Source organism: Rhagoletis pomonella, unplaced genomic scaffold (genome assembly GCF_013731165.1).
Source record: "Rhagoletis pomonella isolate Grant_MI unplaced genomic scaffold, Rhpom_1.0 Rhpom_scaffold_00003, whole genome shotgun sequence".
Taxonomy (NCBI): domain Eukaryota; kingdom Metazoa; phylum Arthropoda; class Insecta; order Diptera; family Tephritidae; genus Rhagoletis; species Rhagoletis pomonella.
This window is the reverse complement of record NW_023458557.1, coordinates 100,408,080-100,427,493: the sequence shown is the minus strand read 5'-3', so window position 1 is coordinate 100,427,493 and position 19,414 is coordinate 100,408,080. Positions and strand designations below refer to the sequence as shown.

The 19,414-nt window shown below is 34.1% G+C and overlaps 1 long non-coding RNA gene across 1 annotated transcript in view; it reads left to right on the top strand.

The window, feature by feature from the left end:
• Positions 1–19,414, top strand: part of LOC118735984 — a 71,835-nt gene that overhangs the window by 24,802 nt on the left and 27,619 nt on the right. Inside the window, exon 2 of the long non-coding RNA XR_004992663.1 lies at positions 13,951–14,279. This is a non-coding gene — a long non-coding RNA (uncharacterized LOC118735984). The remainder of the gene's footprint in view (positions 1–13,950; positions 14,280–19,414) is intronic.

Here is a 19,414-nt window from a genome sequence, read left to right as displayed (position 1 = left end):
ATGTATGTATGTATGGGTGCTTGCGTACATTTTACTATATTGTTTCAATTTTAATTACTTTAATGAAAGTTTTAATTGTGCAACGGCAATGCATTTGTAATGAGTTTCTTGTTGTTGGCGCTTAAACTTCTCACAGCACTTTGCATCATTGAAATGCGATGAAGTGCAGGCGAATTCCAACACATCTGCATGAGTAGGAATGCGGATATTTGGCTTTGTATTAAGCATTACCAGCGATTACTTGTGGCTGTTTATGTGAGCTCAGTTGATGCTACATATTTGCCTTCGGGCGTACATAAATTTTCTGTGACTGCAAGTCGAGCAACATACCAACCACTGCATACAATGTATCTACAAATGTATTTAAGTACAAATACACATATGCATGTATGTATGTACATATACATATGTATGTACAACACATAAAGCTTGATTGCAGAAGCGTACATATACGCTTTAGTGGCGTCCACTTTGTTCCAACTCCATAGTAGGCGTTAAGTGCAGTGAGTTAAGCACATTTTCTCTGCACATTCACAGCGTTAGCTCGCTTTCAGGCGCTTTGACATATTACAGTTAACGCGCGCGTGCAACAAAAACACTTTGTCACTGTGAAGGATAAGCGTATGAAAAAATCTCGGCAACGTGTGTGTGTGTGTGTGTGTCTGTGTGTGTGCTGTCAAATATGTAGTAAATTAAATGCGCTATTTTTATTGCATAGCAACAGGCGCTGTAAAGCGTTGCCTATCTATTAATCGAGTATTCATCTTACGCTGCCTTCAAATAGAGCTCTTTGTCAGTGCGAAACTTAATTAATTTCTTTTGTTGCAATGCTTACAAAAGTGTTGAGCTACCTCCATGCTGCACAAAAAACTACAACGAAAAAGTGCGTCAAATGCAACACTGCTTGGCTGCTAGTTAGATTAACAGCAAGTTCACCGGTAACTGATGTTGGTATTAAAATAAAGCTTTTAATTAAATTTCAAAGGCAAATACTACATACATACAATTGCACTTACATATGTATATGTAGGTGCTTTAGAATGTTACGATGCAAGGTGAAAAAAATTTAAAGAAAATTAAATTAAATGACTAAACTATTCTATTCAGCTGGGACACGCAGCCCCACCCCACCCACCAAAGGCGTAAACAGAATTCGATGCGCTTAAATAATTTAACTACAAATTTAAAACTCATTAATTCATTAATGCTAATTAATGCAAACTGGCAGCACTTTTCGAAAGTAATTGCTAATTAGCTTCACACAATGTTGCCATTGCCAAATTGGCTTGGAAGCGCGTGTGCCGTGGCTGCGCACCTCTGCAGGAGATGCAAATTAAAAAGTCCAAGGTCAAAATTGTTGGCGCTAGCTTCGGGTGGAATAATTTTGGTCTAATTGGAGAAAATTGGCTTATCAGGGATACTCGACTGTGCAAATGGATTAGATAGACATACATACAGTGATGTGCGAGAAATAGGGACGCGACATTTTGACCTGTGTTGGCTATTTTTCTCTAATTTATTTAATATTTATCAGTTACCATATTGCGCACCTACTTACATGGATCTAAAGTGAGCTTACTCAAAATTCAGAGAGGGAAATATAACTGCTTGTGGATCGTATAGATTCAACGGAATTAATACAAAAACAGGTATAAAAGTAGTTTTTTAGTTAATGTATATAATTATGAAGAAAAAAATATTGGTATTATTTCAATTAATTTTTGCAAAAAAATCCCCAAAATTTTTTTTCGAGTTGATCGCATTTTAGATCTAGGTGTGCGATTCTTCAACAAAAAGCTTAAAATATTAACAATTTCATCAAAAATTCGAACTTTTTAATCAGAAATTAAAAAAAAAAAAAATGGTAAACATTTCACGTCCCTGTTTTTTTACATAATTGTACCAACACATACTTTCTTTGTTGGTAGAGAAGCTACAATATATGTAGTGTAAATGTATATATGTATGTCAACAAGTAAGAAAGTCTAAGTTCGGGCGGAGCCGAACATTAAATACCCGGCGCAATTATTAAATATATGTTTTTTCACTTTTCCGAAACCTACCGCTTGATGGGAAGCCGGGGTGTATCAATTTTGAGTAAATTAGCGTCCTTCAATTTCGAAGTATTGAAGTTTCAAGCATTTCTGAAATTTACCGTTATATGAAAAGCGGCCGTAATTTTAGTCCGATTTCAATAATTTTCAATGCTTTGCTTTCATGTGGCAAGCACAATAACCACACCGAGTTTGGTTCAAATTGGTAGAACGGTTACCGATATACATATATGTGATCATAAGTGGGCGGTGCCCCGCCCATTTTCCAAAATTTTACCATAAACGTATTTCTTGGTAAAGAATTGTTGCAAGCATCAATTTTGAATAAATTAGCTTTAATATTTTCTGATTTATCGAAGATTTTGCATTTCTCTAAATTACCGTTATATGCGATGTGGGCGTGGTTATCGTCCAACTTTGAAAAGTTTCGGCGATTTTGTATGCTGTACCAAGGCCAACAACTGTGCCAAGTTTGGAAGAAATTGGTGAAGCGGTTCCTAAGATATACACATGTAACCATAAGTGGGCGTGGCTACGCCCATTTTCCAAAAATTTATAATATTCTTATTTTTCGTCTAAAAATTGTTGTAAATATCAATTTTGAGTGAATAGTCTTCAGTAGTTACTAAAATATCGCAGTTTTCGTATTTCTGGAAATTACCGTTATAAGGGAAGTGGGCGTGGTTACAGTCCGAATTCGCCCATTTTCAATACCAACCTACCTTGGATTAAGGGAAACCTACATACCAAATTTCGTTGAGATATCTCAATTTTTGCTCGAGTTATCGTGTACACGGACGGACGACAGACGGACAGACGGACAGACGGACGGACAGACAGACATGGCTTAATCGATTTATTTTTTCATCCTGATCATTTATGTATACATTTGTCTATATCTATCTTGATTCGTTTTGGCTGTTACAAACAACCGTAATGTGAACAAAATTAATATACCCTTGTGCACAAGTGCGCTCGGGTATAAAAACAAACAATGAAAAGAGAGTAAATGTATTTCAAATTTGAATTGTAGATTTTTAGTTCTTCTAATTTCATCAATAGCTTTAATCTGTGCCAAAAATTGTGCACTTTTCTGTACTAGATCCGATTCATATAATTAAGTAATGTTTTGTGACCTGTATGATTAAAAAAAAAAACATTTTAAATTTGGCACAAAAAAAACAACATTTGAATCAGGAGCAAGCAAAAATCCTAACCAAGTCATCCAGTGCATCTATCCAACCGCTGCGCTTAAAAAAGTTCTAAACAACTACAGTTAACAGCGAAAAGAAAACGCGATTGTGACATCGATAGCCAGTCTTACAATTGCTGCCATAATACTGTTGCCACATGCGCTACCAATAAACCGCAAATTGTAACTGCAAACACATGAGGCAGCAAAGCGAAGTGCAACCGCAAGAATATAAAAAAAAACTGTGCGCATACATATGTACATACCCCGGATGTCTTCTGTGTGTATGCTCGAACATATCTTTGCTTTGCTTGCCACATTATCGGTAGCTATTTATCTTTATGCTGCCTCGTGTCACACCAGCTACATACATACATACATACATATGCGCAGAAAGTGATGCACTTAGTAGTATGGATGCATTGGCATGGAAGGTTCGCAAGAGCAGCAAGAATTGTGCTACGCAAACAGGCAGCCAAATGGCAGATTGTCGTCTGTCTGTGGTGTCTTTGAAAATGTTTTCACTGTTAAAAGATCATAAAAAATGCAAGTGTACATGTACATATTTTAGAAAGCAGTAGAATTTACTATGTAGCCAAAGTAGTTCGAATCTGCAGGACAGACTCACACACATACATACGTATCCTGCTTGCTCTTCCTTATCTATCGCTGTCTGCATACGACAGTGAAAATGCAATTTTATTTTGCTCCAAATGCACTCTCTCTAAAAAAACATTTCTTAGTTGCTATTGTGGTCGCCACTGTTATCGTGCTCATCGCTGTCTAGTGATGTACATATGTATGTATGTACACTTGTATGTTTTGTGTGGCCACTCTAAGAGGCCAGTGTTGATGTGTTGACATTGTATATTTTTTTTATTCTTTTTCCACTTAGTCGCTCTACAAAGGATGAATAGAAAAGCAAATGTTGTGAGAATAGACAATAAAATGGTAAATATGCAATAAACAAATAATATCGCTTTAAATGCTGATGCTCTTAGGCGATATGAGAATGTTTAGTAAAGTTGTAGACTGCTCTTTTTCTACTGCTCTTAAATATGTATGTATGTATGTATGTATGTATGTATGTATGTATATGTGTATCATCCGCACTTGCCCAATACTATCACGAAGGGAATTTCAGGTTTGATGTAATAAATTAAAGTAGTGAGAAAGGTTTCTAATATTTGCAAAATAAAAGAATGTATAAGGAAAATATGGTCCATTGTGCTCTAAAAAAAAAATCTGTGTGCAGTTTTTGAGAAATTGCATTCCAAACTTAAATCACGATTTTCCAAAATCTGCCAAAAGTTACATGCGACAATCTTTTAACTAGGCGACGAAATCTCAAACGTTAGTTCCCAACTGCATCTCAAATAACCGGTGATAGCGTTCTCAAACTAGAGGGCGTTTCTTTTTTAATATTGAATTTTCAAATTGATAAATTTTGAAATCTTACCTTTTTCTCAAACACGAGTGGAGCGGAGCGAAATGGAATCCAGTTAGTCGCATTGAAATATTTGTATAGTGTTGTCAGTGATGTATGTATGTATGTACGTAAAAAAAACACACTGTCTTTATAGGAAAGGAATTTTTATTTATGCAGTTTAACAGTTTATTTCATAGCTTATTTGCTTAATTACTTTAACAAAGACAAATACGGTTTTGCACTTAATTACGTACAAACAGTTGTTTTTGTAAAATAAAACAGAGACGATAAAATTTACCTTTAACATTCTATCTTATATAAAAATAATTTAAGTATAATTACAGTATTTTGGCTCTATTGAAAGCATACAAATTCTTAAAAAATGCATTTAGTGGAAACAAATTTTAACTTTTGCCCTCGATTTTGGGATTTATTGCGATTTTTTCTCAAAAAAAAAAAAAATATATTTGTATTTATGATATTTTTGATAATTTTATAATACTAAATAATCTTTTCATAGTATAACATAAAAAAAAATTTTAATCTCAACATACAAATATTATTTCTTTTTAAGCAGGTAAACTGTCGGTCACTATCCCTGCAGCAACTATTTATTTCTTTCGTTTTTAAATTTTAATGGCCAGTTAGTTGACCATATCTGAAAATCAGTCACAAAAAGATGAATCATAAAATAATATTATCAAAAAATTTTGACTCAAGTAAATAAATTAAATTCATTTCAAATCACTCAAAGGGGAGCCATTTGCCGATAGACAAAATGCGATTGACAACGACCATCAGTTCTTAAGTTGATTTAAGTTGTTTGCAAAAACTAAAAAAAAAAAATGTTTAGTTTCAATTCATAAATCACATTGAGAAATAAGATTTTCTCAAACGTCTGAAATTTTTTTTTCCAGTGTTTGTTGGTTTGAGTTTTTGAACCCAATTCTTAATATTTCCAAAGGTATATGCGGCGTTCCACACCAAAACGGAGGGGGTTCACACTTCATGTGTTTGATTTGCTTAAAATTTTTAGAGTTGATGCATAAACATAAATAATAAATAAATAAATATGCAATTCGAGCTTGATTAATACATTTTTAAAAAATTTACAGCACAAAAACTAAAACAAATCGATTTAATAGTTTTCCAAATATCTCTTGAGTGGGGCGAAGAAAAAATTTGAAACACTCACACATACACACATCAAAATTCTCTATGAAAAGAAATATATTTTAAATTTTTTTCTGAAAAAATTTTTTCACATACAGATTTTTTTGAAAATATGTTTTTGAAAATATGCAATCTCAAAAACAAATTTGAAAAAAATCGCAATGGTAGCTCTGAGTATTACGCAATATTTAAGTATAGTATAATGTGTTACACTCTAGTTTTTAAAAATATATTAGTCAAGCTCAAATTTCATATATATTTATTATTTATGTTTATACATGAATCCTAAAAATTTGAAAAAAAACACATAAAGTGTAAATTATTTAAAAAAGCAAATACATACACATCCACATGAGTCCATCTTTTTTTTTAGAAAAATCGTTCGTCCTTGAGCGTACATACTTTAGCCCCGCAATTTTCGCTGCACTCCTTTAAGGGGGAGAAAAGTAAATTAATACCAAACAGTGCGGACCATATCTAATTTACAGATAAATTTTAATACCCTTAGTTCTCTTCAGAGCACACAATTTCCTCAGTACTTATTGTCTAGTTAAATGGCTTAAGTTAACAACTAAAACTATATTAGCCTTCTTTTCTACATAAGCTACCGTATCATCATTCTTTTCTGCTTAAGACGCCACTTCGTAATTGTCTCAAAACCTCTGAATACATACGAATAAATATACATATAACACACATATACATACATATATAAATATATATATAAATGTTTACTGATGGTGCGAACAGTAAATAAAAGGAAACGGAAATGTTTGTGTAAAGAGGTCTTAACAGGAAGAAATTGGAGAAAGAATACTAGCAACTTAAATCCTCATTTTAATTATATTTCCACTGTAGCCATTTAAATCACACTAGCACACTTACACAGCGGCACACTTACACACCAATATGTATACTAATACGTAAAGCCGCACGCTAGTTTGGTTGCCATTGTCTGTAGCCATTTGGGCGCGCCCAGCGCAGTGGCCCTTGAGCGACATCAGCGACAGAATACACAAACTGCCAGCAGCAGACATCGCATTACTCTGCTTTTAAGCTCCGAGCATACATACATACATACATGTGTATGTTAAAGCGCCCATAAGTATGTAAAGATTTCTCACACACACACGAATGCACGTAGAAAATAAATGTATGTTGCGGCGCTTATTTTCAGCCATATTTACACTCACTTTGTTGACGGTTTTAAACACATTTAGCTCGTTCGCTCGCCATGCCTTTAGAGCAGGCTAAAAAGTGTGAGCAAAACAAAAGCATAAAGCCCCATTGTTGAGACACGAAAATGTTGTGCATTAGTGGGACATTTGTAGAGCGCTTCGACAACTGCTCCTTCCACTTGCCACCGCCATCAACAGCCCAGGATATCAGTTGCCAAATTTGGCATTAAGATGACTGCCAAAACAAGCAAATAATAAAAAATGTGTTAAAGACAAAACAAAAAATATAAAAAGAAACGAACATGCAAGGAGTGCAGTAAAAGAAGAAAATTTTATTGCCAGCAAGGAGACACTGTTGGTTCTCGTTGCCAGGGACTTTCTGCAAATGCAACTATTTGGACAAGCGTATGTGAGTGTGAGCATGCACTTACATACATACACATGCATAGAATAAATTTGTAAAAGTACACTCATTAAACTCAGCGTGAACTAACAAACAAACAAATGACAATGAGTAGACAAATGAGTTCACAGAAAAGACAAACCAACTAAAATTAGTGAAAACAAAAGCGCAACGTAAGGAACGGAGCGTTCGAAAACCAAAAAAAAATGAGAAGTGCAAGTAAAGTTCGAATGCAGAAGCAAAAACCACGGGCGCAGTGAGCGGACTGATTTCTCAGTGCAGTTTTCGATGCTCGCGCTGCTGCTAGTTTGTCAGGACAAACATATTTTTATATATGTATGTATATATTTTGATGTCTGTATATGTATGTTTATGTGTGCTTTAAGTACTTTAGGGCAAAAGCGGTGTTGTGGTGCATTGCACTGTGGCCGCACCGCTGCCTCTTTAGCGTAATGAGCGCTAAAGCGTAGCCAAAGAAAACCAAAATAGCCACTGACAATTGCAACAAAAGCGACAAAAACAATTATCCTGCCAGCCTAGTAGGCAAATAAAACAATTAAAATGTTGGCGCATCGCGTCCTTTCACTGCCAACAAAAAAAAATAAAAAAATGGAAAACAAAACGATAAACTTTAAAGTTACTTGCGTAAAAGTGTTGAAACAAAGTAAGGCGCAGTATTAAAATTGAGGTAGCAGTTGAAAAAAAAAGAAACAAAGTAGACAAAATAATTAACAAAGGAATCTTTGAAACTGTCGTTGCAATGAAAATATCTGCTCAGTGCTTTCAAATAAAAGGTTATTGAAGGTATAAATTCGGTGTTATGAGTTTAGTAATTAATTAATTAATTTATTTATTTACTACTAAATATTTTCTTTCGGCTACTTAATTGCATGCCTTAAATCAGAAAATTTGGTTCATATTTCTCAAATCGAGAAATTAAAATTGTAAACATTTTTCCGGTGAATACACACAATGGGATTTCTGCGACAAAAAAAAAAACAAATGAAAAACGTTTCCTTTATTCCTTCTTGTTGCTGGGGTTAAAAACGACGTCTACTAGTATTCATGATTAATCTTATGTTCTTGAATTTTCTTCTAATCAATTTTGATGGTAGTGCGTAGTTACTAACAACTTAATGATGTTTTTTTGCGCTACTGTGTAATTCCACTAAAAGTAGTCAGAAAGGTTCTGAAATTCACTTCCGAGTGAAGTTCAACCCCTGCCAATTCAAAGCGAATTTGATTGAAATTCACTCGGAAGTGCAGATACTGCCTAAGTAGCAGCTTTTACCGCGACTGAAGCATAGTTCAACTGTAAACTTTTAGTAATTAAGTAAACAGCAAACGTACTACATTTTGCATATAAAGTTAATACAAATTTCACTGTAGGGGAAAAAAGCCGAAGCACTTGAACTTAAGATTGGGTCAAAGATTACGGATCTGCCTACCGTTTTTCTAGATGAGGCCTTTTCCCAAGAAATGTTTATTTTAAGTTTGCATTGCGAATAAAAAAACTCAAACTTCAACATGGAAAATTTTACTCATAAATACGCCTTGTACGAGTTCGGAGATGTACGATGTGGCGTATGAGTGACATTATTTAAAATTTTATAGAAAAATTAGCAGATTACGACAGTGAAGCCAAATCAACATTTGTTTTTTAATTTTTCTCTATCTGTCTAACTTAAAATAAAGAAAGAAAAAAATTAGAGAGTTGCCACCTGTTTGGAAATTGCAGTTTAAGTAAATTGATAAGATTAAGTAAATATTGCAATATGCCGCTCAAAATAAAGAAGCGAAAATATTTTTGTCGTGGTTGCCACATGTTTGAATATTTTGATTTAATTTATTTGATAAGATAAATTAAATATTGCAATATGGGCATCTAACTGAAGACGTTTTGGAAAGTTTACTGCAGAGAAAATTTTCAGGAGGGTTGCCACCTGTTTGAAAATGTGTCTTTAATTAAATTGATAAAATAAATGAAATAGTACAATACCGGGTATTTGCTAGTTTCATATAAAAAATTTATCCACATTTTCATTTAACCATTCAAATTTGTTTTTTAATTCATCGAATTTCAATACAAATCAGGAGCGCCAGTTACTGTCGAAATTCGACAGTTTTTTTTTTAGTTTTTCTAAGACCGTTGGAGCGGGTTTCTAACTTAGCACGTCGTTTAACTTATAAGGTACAGAGTTACTCACCGAAAAATCTCCTGCTTTGGAACTAAAACGAGGCTACGCTTTCTTATAATTTTGTATGTCTTTGGAGGGCTTTGGCAAGACTTGGATTTACCCCGATACATTCCAGTTTGTCGATAAATTTCAAAAATCAGCCACACATCGATAATTCAATGAATTTCAAAAATACTAATTCTGAAAATGCAACAAAATTCGACTTTTGATACCTCTATAAATTTCGTTAACTCGATTAATTTTGTTAGCTCCATATTTTTCGAAAGCCATCGACAAATTTTGATAACTTGTTCCACTCTGGTAACACGTTAAATTTCGATAAGCAGTGATAACTCGATACACATATATAAGCTTCAAATTTCGAAAAATTGATAACTTTCGATAAATAATAATTTTTTTCTGACTGAATGTATTTCGATTCTTATCGAAAAATTTCACTAAATGTTCTTGCCCTTTTAGTTACCCTAATTCGTATGTAGTTCTCATTGTTTTCATTTTTGTCTTTATCTTCAATTAGGGCTTAACTTTTTTGTCTTAAACGTTATCATTTATTTCTTCATCCTAACATTGATCTTTATCGCAAACTTTAATTTTAAATGTAAACCAAATGCGAAAACAATTCAAATTGAACATGTTGCAACAACAACGAAAATTTTCAGACTAGGATTTTGGCTGTAATTTTCAACCAATCTTAAAACCATAAAAACTCTCCTCATCCATGGAAAAATACCTTCCCAATGGTGTTATTGGCGTAGATATTAATATATAGTTTTACAAAATTACAAAAGATTGGTTATTTTTAAAGTTCTTCATTGTTAAAATTTTAATATTTTTTCATAAAAATGAAAATATCTTGGGAAAATGATCCTGATCTGGAGAAACGGTATACAGACCCGCAATCGACGGTCCAATCTTAAATTCACGTATTTAGGCGTTTTTTGTGTAGTCACAAAACTTGAGATTTTCCTCACAGTGTTTTCAGAGAAATAACTATATATATAGATGATTTTTGTTTTCTTCTTAATATTTTAGAAAATTGATTTAGCACTTTTGCATCCTTCGATTGCTTCGAATAAAAGCTGTCTTCACACTCCAACCAAATTAAGAACACTTCGCAAGAGATCGACATTTCAGCTGCGTTTAAGCGTGAAATTTTAAATTGATTCACTTTAGTCGCACTTCTTGACGTGGTGGGGCGTATGAGTAATATTTGATAAATTTTGTACCCATATGTACATATACATGCATAGCCATACACGCACACATAGAATAATGAATAATGTCTCATAATGTTTTGCCATTTTTCTGCGAAAAGCTAAAGAAAAAAACTCGAAAATAATAACAACTGCCAAATACTAATACAAGACAATATCCTGCGTACGTTGTTTACACGCGTGCGCGAAATGAAAAATGATAAAAATTCCAACAGTTGACATTTTTTGTTGCTGGCCATGATTTTGTATGGTATGTCTACTTTATATAGAAAATATTTGGCTACTTATTGTTTGCCGCCCGCTCTTCTTGTTTGATATTTTTTTCCTGCTTGTTTTGCACTTCACACACGAACGCATTTCAATTTGCTACTTTTTCAAGCACCGCCGCTTACATGTTGCGCCACATCAGCCAATCAAGAGACCATGTCTGCGACGCCTAAGCCCGCTTCGGCTCTATGACACTGTTTTATCTCTTCTCGCCTTCACCCGAACTTGGCTGGGTGTGTGAATATTGCCCTTGGCTGCAGTTAAACTCAGCATGAATGTATGTACATGTATGCGAGTGTGCAGGAAATGTGCCTCGCTTAAGGACTTACCCGGTTCTCACAATCCGTTTTCTCCCAAGGAAGCGTGAAATTGTCAAGGTGATGGGACGCGCGGCGCGTCAGACGTGTTGCCTTGTTTATATCAGATTGCAGATTTTAGTTATGTGACGTTAGTGTATTGGTGTGATGTTGTGAGGGGGGAAGCTGTGCAAGAATTTTACTCTGATCCTTGCTTCGGCAACCAACACATTTTTTTTTTTCAAAGTATACTCCTGCTACAAACGCACACGCCCATACACGGTCACATTCTAACGTACATACATATGTATGTATGTACGTATGTATATAGAAATATTTTTTTTTTTACAAAAAAAGCACACACAAACATTATTGCTTGGAATTTTGCGGATGAAAGGATGCGAGTAAACTGCTAAATATCACTAAATCACAATTTTACTCATTTCAATAATTCGCCTTGGTTTTCCCCACAAAACAACAAACACATGTACGCACGCCGCCACACAATATGTAAGGTTATCTTGTATAAGTATTAAACACATCCCTTTTATTTATCCAATTCGGTTGGAATTTTGAAAAGGGTTCGTTTTTGTTTCACTTTCGATGATTTCAGCAAAAGTGGATACTTTAAAAGCTGTGACTTCAATTTCAGTTCTTTTACTACTTATACATACTTATTGCACTGTTGAGGCACAAGACATGAAAATGTAAATTTCATATTTAAAGGCTTGGGTTTTGTCTGCAAGTAAGTGTGTCTGTTTGAGCTTATCGAATTTCTTTACGTGGAATAGGATCATCTTACGTTACAAAAAAAAAATTGTACTTTATCGTTACCTATATGGATTTCGTTTGATACTTTGGACGGAATAATTCTCCGAATTCGAATCTTTGTCTTGAAAAAATGTTTGCTTTGACACCCAAGCACCAACGTTGTAAACCAATGCCAATGGTTTCAAATTTAATTTCTAGTCTTTTTCATAAAATGCGGCGTAGCGGTTATCAGTACGCTCTACCTTTCCGCAGGGACCGGATTCGAGCACAGTTTCCGACCAACATAAAAAAATAAAAATAAAACATAAAAAAGTTTATTCCAATAGTGTATGCTCCTCGGCAGGCAATGGCAAACCTTCGAGTGTTTTCTGCCATCAAAAACAATTTTTCATAAAAATACATTCATCGTTCGGAGTCAGCTTAAATCTGTAGGTCGCGCCCCTTTGTGTGACATCAAGTTGAACGCCACAAATTGAAGGAGAAGCTCGGCCAAACACTACCTTGTTGTGCAAGCGCCAATATATTACTAGCTCCGTCTGTTTACGTACCAGTTTATGTTAGTTCGTAACAATTGTTACAACATATCATCTTTTGGCGTCTGCGTACGCAAAAATTTGCAAAAAACATGCAAAGCAGGGGACATGAGGAGCGAGCGAGAATGGAAGTTGATTGAGTTTTACTCGTAATAATTTTGCAGTAATAAACACAGCTGTTTATATTTTGCTTCTTGAATTTTACGCAAGCAAAGGAATGCATTTTTGGAATTGCAAAATTAAAACTGCCTCTTTAGGCGCGACTGCTAACACCGGCCGCCTGAATGCATGCTATGCACCGCTGCATGTGCGAGAATTTCCTTTCTGTAATTTATGAAATTGTTTCACATGCACTTCTCAACTGTCATGTAATAAAACTCTCATAAGTTATAATTTGATGGTACCTGAAAATATGCTCGGCCAAGGCTTCCGGAGCTTTTGCGTACTCTTCATAGCTTGGCCACAGTGCATACTCACTATGTTTTGGTCCAATAAATATTTTTTTATGAATACATGCAAACATACTGGTCTCCCTTCTTAGTGAGTTAGTCAATGCCAAAATTGAACGATTTGATAAAAGAATTTTAAATTGAGTGCTGGCTTTCTCTCAGAAATTGGGTTACTGGCAATTTACTGGATATTTTTTTTGTTGCTGGGGAGTGCACAGACAAAGTTATTACGGTCTAAACGCGTTTCTTTCGAGCCACTTTTCCTGCTGGCCTATTTTCTTAGTAGCATACTCATCAACTTAGTACAAATGTGTTTACATCTATTTGTGTGTATGTAGCTAGTACATACATATGTATGTGTGCTCTTTATTTATACTGACGACAAACAAGTTCGCTTCCGCCCTATAAAAGCTTACAAACCTCTTCTTACGTTTGATGCCAGTTAGTTGCAGATGATTGAATGAAAAGTGTTGAATGAGGTTAATGCGTGGGCGCTTTGAGCGATTTTTTTGCTCGAATGCCTTTAATACACGTTTGCTTGTTTTACTCATTTTTTTTTATTTGTTTTACTATCATATTTTATGGTCTGTTTCGTTACGCATGTCCTAGTCAATCAATTTAAAATGAGGGTATCCTTAAGTGCAAGCGCAATAATAATCATCTGCTGAATGCTATGGATTATAGTAGATATTTCTTTAAAAATATAAAATACGCATATATTTAATTGTACTTATTCACATACATACTAGTTCTAATTTTTACTTCAGCATCTGTTATTCTTTACTTTTTACAGAAATACCTAAAGATCTGCTCCGAAAAACGTGACACTTTAGCATGCAAAAAAGCACACGTTTTCATCTAGCGTCGAAGTAAAAAACTAAACAAATTACGATTATTTCGTAAAATACGAAAAAATGCAAAAATTCGCCAAAATGCCTGCAAAGATATTGAAGCCCGCTAAACTTAAGCAAAAGTGCTTAGCACTTAAGCCACTTAACTTGCTTGAAAGAAGCATTCAAGGCGATGTTTCAACGAATTGCTTTAGTAGCCGAAGTACATTTTCGGGAAGTGAAATTTGGCTGAGATGGTGTCTGCTGCTGGCGATGTTAGTGTTAGTGCCAGGTAAGTGCTAATGGATACCTAATAAAATATTAAACTTAAAATTAAACTTTTTATCGCCTCCTTTGGAATATTATGTATTAACTCTAGCTTAGAAAATAATCGCTCGCTTCATTTAATTAGGGCTATATTTGATACTTATTTGTTGCCAAGGGATGCAGTTATGTATAATCCTTCAATTCGGTATTTCAAAACTTCTAAATTCGCTTTTGTTGCTAATAGAAAACATATGGTTTATTATGCTCTAAAAAAATGTATGCGAAAGACAAGAAATTTTGGTCAGTATCTTAGGCTCGTCGAAGACCTCGTCTCTGCAGCAAGAGCAGAGGATAAGACATTCTACTTCAGCTGCAAATTTTATACCATTTTTGTGTGTGTGGCATTCTGCACAAAATTTAATTTGGATGCGTCCAATATATGTAATACTTTTTTATTGCTAGTACAATATGATCGCAATGAGTTTTCAATTCGAAATCAAAGAAAGGCAAACCTATGAAAATTTTTTCGATTGCAGAAGTGTATGTACATTTATATTTGTAAATTACTACATATAATGAAGTGCCATATCATAACAGGGGCGGTTCAGGGAATTCAACAAACAAACACAAATTTGACGGTCTCATGTTTCCTTCAAGCCGCAATGCATATCGATCCCTAGCCGCGAAAATAAAGTAAGCGAACTTTTTTCAAAATTTGATCTGATACATAAATGCTCTTAGAGCCCCGGCATCAAAAAGTAATTAAAAAAAAAAAAAATATACATTATTTAAGCGGCTCTCCGTTCTTTGGAAATCAGAAAAATTGGAAAATACAGGATCTTTTCCTAACCAAGACAAAACTTATTTACACATAAAGCGGTGTGGTATTTTATATGTTGGCCGAGTCCAATAAAGCACGCTATTCGATTCCCTTCTATGCTAATTGTCGCCAATTGGAAATGCCCACTGATGCCAAGTCCTTCCTTTTATTTTTTGTTAACTTTTTATACGAATGGTTTTTCAATAAGAATTTGCTAAACCGCTCCTGAATTTTTAAAAGTAAAATTGTAATTTTGAGTACAATCTCTTATCGGATCTCTCTTTCTTTTTTCAATGTGTCTGCACTCTGCTATAGGGGAATGCACTTCGAATGTACTAGCAATATAGAAGTAATATATATATGATGGCGATAGGTACTAACCTTTTCGATATATGAACGCACTCATGGGGCAATCATCATTTTTTTACCTCCCTTTTATTAGCTCGGGATGTTGAGCTATGTAATATTGATGCGCCTTAAAGATGCAGCGATTTCTACGAATGGAAATTATAATAACGAAGTTTTAGTTTTTTAAACTATAATTTTATTACATTTACATACTTAGTGTGTGTATGTAGCTCGTGTTAGATAATCAACATTTTTTAATAATAATTTTGAACTATTTTAAAGCCACTCTGCAAATGGATATTGACGCATGAAATTTTCCAATTGTTGTAATATTATTTTCTTTTAGTCCGCAGATTAATACAGCTTTCAAATTTTTATAGTTAAATATATATACTTACAAGTAATTTGGCTACCCTTTAAATACTTCCACTACATATAACCAATGTTTAACAACACAAAAGTACAAAAGACCTAATTGAATAACTAAAAAATATCTTCTGTTTTTATTTCACCCACTTTACATTCTGGTGATCTGGCCATGTTATTTGGCTGATTGAATTTTACCGCCTTTGGCATGTTCATATTTTGTGGAAATTATCTCTTCTATTTATATCTATGTACATTAGACTGCATCACTCCCCATACAACAAAAAAATGGTCATATGTTTCCATTGGAATTATAAAATCTATTATATTTTAAGACTTCCACCAAAATATTTCAGAAATATATTAAGATTTACGTGAGCTGGACCGATTTGAAAATACCTCCAAAGTTTTTTTTTTGAATAAAAATAGTTTCTTAATGATTTTTTTTTTTTGAAAAATCCCCACAAATGACAAAACGGTTTAAGTTAAAAAAAATAACGAGATTTTTGATGCTGTCTTTTTAACTTTTTTGCATAGATTGGTATAAGAAAAACTTGAATAACTGAACCTAACCTATTCCGATTTAGACTTGTGAGCTCTCACTGGAAAGATATCTTCTTACCCCTTTTATTATTTTGCTAAAAAACTCATTCAAAGGATGAAAGAGAAAGTTAGGATGAACGAGTGTCATTCTAAGTTGAATTAAGATGTGTTGGTATTTGAAAAAAATAATAATAATTGGGGCGTGGATGAGTTTTTTTGACCAGAAAATACCTTTCAATCCCATAAATCTAAATCGGAATAGTTTTGACCCAGTTATTCAAGTTTTCGTAAATTAATCTTTGAAAAAAGTTGAAAAACAGCATCAAAAATCTCATTATTACGATTCCGTTTAGAATAGTTTCAAATATTTTTATGTAGATTTTTTAAGCTTTATCTGTTTTGTCATCTGGGGGGATTTTTTCTCAAAACGTTCTGTAAGAAACTATTTTTATTCATAAAAAAGTCTATTTTTGGAGATATTTTCAAATCGGTCCAGCTCACGTAAATCTTAATATTTTTCCGAAATATTTTGTAATAAATTCTGTAGTCCCGGCAGAAAAATCGCAACTATTTGTGGTGCTCCATTCTAATGTACATACATGCATATAAATATATGTATGTGTGTTCGTACATATTTCGTCGATTCAGTGTTATTTTCTGCTGCTTTGCACGTACCTTTATTACATTATTATATAATATTGAATTCATATATTTGGTTTTTCGCATTCTGTTTTTGTTTTGCGTATTCGTTCCGAAGTAGATAATTACTCGAATAATAGCGATTCAATTTAATTGTACACAAATAATAGTAAACAAATTAAGCATGGAAATTAGGTCAAGCGTATGGAAATTACAAAATCAACACTAAGCTGTACGAGTTTGTGATATTCAAATTTTAATGAGTGTGATCAAAAAATAGAATGGAAATTTTGCTAAATTTGCAAAAAAAAAAAATAATAATGGAATAACTAGCAATCCCAGCAGAAAAGCGTAATATCAGTGCGCTAAGAGTAAAACAAACAAAGTAGTAGATTGTATTTTCCACTTGTAAGTATGTACCAACAAGGGATGTTACGAATATTTGCATTCGCATTCGCTTATACGAATGATCAAATGATCTGACTGTTTTGCTAATGTGAATGTGTGCATGGGCAGAGAGTTCTTAACGTCATCAAAATACGCTCTCGCTCTGAGGAGTTGAGTATTATTTAAGAGTACTCCAATTTCAAAAACTCAGGAACGGTAACTTTATTGACATTCGCTTCACGATAAACTCTTCATTTATTTGTCTCACTTATGCATCTGTATGAGGACTATTTCTAAAAGAATGTATTCATTTTGATAGCACCACTTTCATTTTCATAGTTGTGAGTATTAAAGTGATGCGAAAACAAGTAAGAAAGTCTAAGTTCGGGCGGAGCCGAACATTAAATACCCGGCGCAAGTATTAAATATATGTTTTCCACCTTTCCGAAAGCTACCGCTACATGATAAGCCGGGGTGTATACATTTTAAGTAAATTAGCGTCCTTAAATTTCGAAATATTGAAATTTCAAGCATATCTGAAATTTACCGTTATATGAAAAGCGGCCTCAATTTTAGTCCGATTTCAACAATTTGCAAAGGTTTGCTTTTATGTGGCAAGCACAATAACCATACTGAGCTTGGTACAAATTGCTAGAACGGTTAGCGAGATACATATATGTGATCACAAGTGGGCGGTGCTACGCCCACTTTCCAAAATTTTGTCATAAACGTATTTCTTGGTAAAGAATTGTTGCAATCATCAATTTTGAATAAATTAGCTTCAATATTTACTGATTTATCGAAGATTTTGTATTTCTCGAAATTACCGTTATATGGGATGTGGGCGTGGTTATTGTCCGATTTTAGAAATTTTCGGCCAGTTGGTATGCTGTACCAGGACCAACAACTGTGCCAGGTTTGGAAGAAATTGGTGTAGCGGTTACCAAGATATGCACATGTAACCATAAGTGGGCGTGGCTACGCCCATTTGCCAAAATTTTGTAATATTCTTATTTTTCGTCTAAAACTCATTGCAAATATCAATTTTGAGTGAATTATCTTCAGTAGTTACTAAAATATCGCAGTTTTCGTTTTTCTGAAAATTACCGTTATATGGGAGGTAGGCGTGGTTATTGTCCGATTTTTAAAATTTTCGGCCATTTGGTATGCTGTACCAGGACCAACAACTGTGCCAAGTTTGGAAGAAATTTGTGCAGCGGTTACCAAGATATACACATGTAACCATAAGTGGGCGTGGCTACGCCCATTTTCCAAAAATTTATAATATTCATGTTTTCCGTCTGAAACTCATTGTAAGTATCAATTTTGAGTGAATTATCTTCAGTAGTTACTAAAATATCGCAGTTTTCGTATTTCTTAAAATTACCGTTATATGGGAGGTAGGCGTGGTTATTATCCGATTTCGCCCATTTTCAATACCATCCGTCCCACGCCCAAAAGAAGTTCACGTACCAAGTTTCGTTAAGATATCTCAATTTTTACTCGAGTTATCGTGTGCACAGACGGACGGACGGACGGACGGACGGACGGACGGACGGACGGACGGACGGACGGACGGACGGACAGACAGTCACCGCTTAATCGATTTCTCTTTTCATTCTGATCATTTATGTATACATTTGTCTATATCTATCTCGATTCGTTTTGCCTGTTACAAACAACCGTTATGTGAACAAAGTTATAATACCCTTGTGCACAAGTGCGCTCGGGTATAAAAATTATCACTCACACACATTATGAGTACGAGTATGTGTGTATGCATATAATTTCCAATCGCTCAACGTAGCGGGTCGTTACTAACTTTGCTTAAACCCGGGATGGAGATTGAAATTTTAAATTTTTACCCAATTTGAAATAAACTTGTACATGAAAACAGAAACGTGTACCCGAAATGGAAATATGAAAAAAGGTTTTCTAAATGTACCCAGTTTGAGAAAAAAATTTTCCTGAAAACAGGGTGCCTAAAATTAAATTTTTTTTTGTGTGTAAATTTTCATGAATTCCATAAAATCTGGATACAAGTGTGACAAAAAAAA